Raw genomic sequence first — 3,570 nt, 5'->3', positions numbered from 1 at the left:
TCATAGTATAGTATGTCATCAAAATGACATTAACAGCATCATAGTATAGTATGTCATCAAAATGACATTAAAAGCGTCATAGTAGGCCTATAGTACTAGTGCAGTGGCCGTAGTAAGCATATATTTTGGTAAGGATGCGTCAGTTGAAAGATGAAAGGCTACATGTGTCTGTGATTGATATGGATACAGATTGAGGTGTATATGTTTAATCAGTTGTTGTTTATGAAATTGTTGTAATGTCTCGCGTTTGGCTTTTAGCAATGACACTGTAGGGAGTTGAACCCCATTTCACTAATGTGAAAATACCACTACCAGTGTCTTTTTGCTTTTTCCTCCTCTGCTGGTGAGGAGAACGTCATGCCACGCAAAATTCCGTGAGAGGGCGACAGGAGGGGACAGACAGACAGACAGACAGACAGACATACACATACACATACACAAACACATACAGTTGAGGGTGTTATCTCAAATCCACTTCTCCACCATGCCCCTCCCCCCATAAATAGACATTATTTCAGCGGACATTCTGACTTATCACAAGTGAGAATGTCTTGTAGCCGAGGGTCTACTTATTGTGTGGGGGGTGGGGGGGTAATGGAGGTTCAGTTTTTGGGCCTCTTGTTTTTCTTCCGCTGCTCAGGTTGTTGTTTTTTGGATCCTTCAGGCTCCTGTTTGTTTGACTCGTCCTCTCGTGTGGCCCTTTTCTTTGGTGCACAACAATCGTCTTCTCTCTTATCGTCGTTGAGGGACAGGTTGTTGAACATGGATGTCAGCTCCTCCATCTGTATCTGGAAAGAAGTCTGATCGGCCTGGGCATTTTGTTGGAGGATTTTCTTTTCTCTCTTCCTTTTCTGCCCCTTGGTCTCGTTGACCTGGACAGCCATGTTATTTGCATTGAGAGTCTGAGGGTCAGCACATTTTTTGACCTTCTCTAGCTCTCTTTTGCTCTTCTTTTCCCTGTTTATGTACTTCTTTTTCAGGGATATTTGCTTAGCCAGTTGTTGTTTGGTGTCCTCTAACTCCTGGCTAACTTGGTTTTTCTCAATGAAAAACTCCTGTCTCTGTTTATCCAACCGGTTGTGAAGTTCTTTGACCTGATTGCGAAGTTGATGCCACTCCTTTAATGCAGCATCCAGCGGTCGAACTCTGGGCTCCTGTCTGACGGTCCTCCTGTTTCTTCTGAAGACTCTGTCAAGCGGCATCTTGCAAAGATGTCTTCTCACAGCTGTCACTCGTTAAAAGGTTGCACTGTGATGTCCCAAAGGCAAAAGACACATTCCGTGTCAGTGTTCTGATGATGTCATTGTTTAGAATTCCAGGATTCCATTCATATTTTTTAAATTACAGTGTTCTTTATTGACATGAACATTACCATTCACTATTGACATGATAAACAAATAAATAAATAAATTCATTATTTATTATAAATGAACACATGAATAATTAAATAATTAAATATATGATGCTTTACCATTCAGGGCATGCACTGTTTTTTCCCTGCTACACTGTGATGATGTGATTGTGCTACTGACTCAAACTGTATTGACACATGGAGGTGATGACCTGAACATGGTTTGCCATCCAGGGGATGCACCATATTGAAGAAACAATTCCTTTACTGATTCTGATTCTTTGGCAAGATGTTTTGAAACCAATAAAAGGATAAAAAAAATCACAGGACAAAACCAGCATAGAGACATAAAGATCAAATTAATTATAGCTGTGTGTGTCTTATAGAGGACAACTCAGGCCTATGTTCTTAACTTATAAAAGCCATGAAGTGCAATGTTTTCTGCAACCAACACGAAGTTATTGTTAAAGAAGTATTTCAAACACATCAAAATCAGTTGAAGAACAATCTCAATTCAAGGTCCGCTTAGTCGTTTGTTGAGGAGCTTCAAAGATTTGAAGATTAATTAAATTTTTCAGATGAACTGAAGGATTAGTTGATCCTTTATGGGTTTAGAAACTTCTTAACTGGTTCTTCATCGAAAGAAACCATTTAAAAACCCAGTAGTTATCAGAAATATTTTCTACACAAAGCTCAGAGCGAGTTGATGGTTTAGAGATACATTGTTTTCACATGACAGCAATGACAACATGTAATATTTTATATTGTTATAACAGTTCAGTTTATAATTGCATTTGTGTGCACAACCATGGCTTTGGCCATCACAACCCACCAATGACCCATATTTGTCTTGTGGGTAATAAAGAATTCTTTAAATAGGTTTCATGCCACTTCCTCTGTGATCTATCCACAATCAGCAAAGTTTGCTCATTCCTCTTTATACTGACACATATCTGTGAAAGTTATCCAAATGTCATGGCCTCGTTGGTGTCCAATCTCCAGGAAAATGAACAAAATACCAGGCACTGCCAGAGCTCATTTGATGACTGCCAGAATTAATCTTTCAATTTTTGCCGCATTGATTTTCTTTTCCGATGACCTATATAAATGTCTGTTGGCGGCAGCTGCGTCTCACGTGTCTGACTCCGCGGCTGTTTTTGTGACCTGTGCGGCTCTGCTGCATTCACTGCTCTTTATCACTCTAATCCCTCATTTCAACAGGCATTTTGTGATGTATTCAGCGTCCACAATGACCACAGATAACTGAAACGAGAGGAATAAATGCTATCATCCCCCCCTCTCAGTTTACTATCGGCGATAATTGATTAAACCCTCCTCCCAAAATGGAAATGAGGCTGGGACTTGCCAAGTTCAGGTGAGTCAGATCCAAGAGGGAACTTATTCCCTAAAGACCTGAGAGGACAGAGGGAGTGCTGGCATGTTTTGGTGTGCACGTCATGACAATAATAACATGTCCTGCATTCGTGTGGTTTCGTGCATTTGACAAAACATTGACGGAGACGCCCAGCCTCCAACTTGACCCTGATCAGAGCTTTCTCTTCCCAGGTGGCTCACCTGACAAGATCGGGTTTCCAACTGTCCTTAAATTATGTTTCTCTTGGTTAAACATCAACATTAATGTCATTTCAGATGATGCTTTAAAATATATGGGAATTTCTACTTTTGGAACATAAATATTCCAATGTAGATCTTGTGCTAATTACACTCCAAAAATAAGAAATTCACAAGGCTTAAATATGATAAATGTCACTCATATTGTCAGTCTGACTCACATATTCGTCAATAACAACACGCCACAAAATTATGAGCATCAAATCTCGTCATATAAAAAGTCTTTTGTGCTTATTTTTCACATTAAGGGTCACATTAAACCACCAAACCCCCCAGAAGACAACAGGTCCTCTTCCCTCTATTATGAGTGAGGCCCTAGTTGAATAGACACCATACATACTCTTACTTCATTATGTTTCATATCAGTATGCAATGGGGACTGCATTTTGCACACAAAGTCACAAAGCCTTATGGACATTGTTTAAGCATGTTACTTTGAAGGGGGCTGTGTTGGGTTTCATCATTTGCCTCCAGGAGAGGACCTCAGCCACAAAAAGTGGATTGTTTACGCATACTGAAGCAGCCCCACCAAAGTGCCATTGACCCTGTTTCCATCCAATCCCACAGCAGTGTTGTGACCACACGAC

The sequence above is a fragment of the Epinephelus moara genome, chromosome 2, assembly GCF_006386435.1.
Source record: "Epinephelus moara isolate mb chromosome 2, YSFRI_EMoa_1.0, whole genome shotgun sequence".
In the NCBI taxonomy this organism is placed as follows: domain Eukaryota; kingdom Metazoa; phylum Chordata; class Actinopteri; order Perciformes; family Serranidae; genus Epinephelus; species Epinephelus moara.
The sequence above is the reverse complement of the archived record's forward strand: the minus strand, read 5'-3'. Positions refer to the sequence as shown.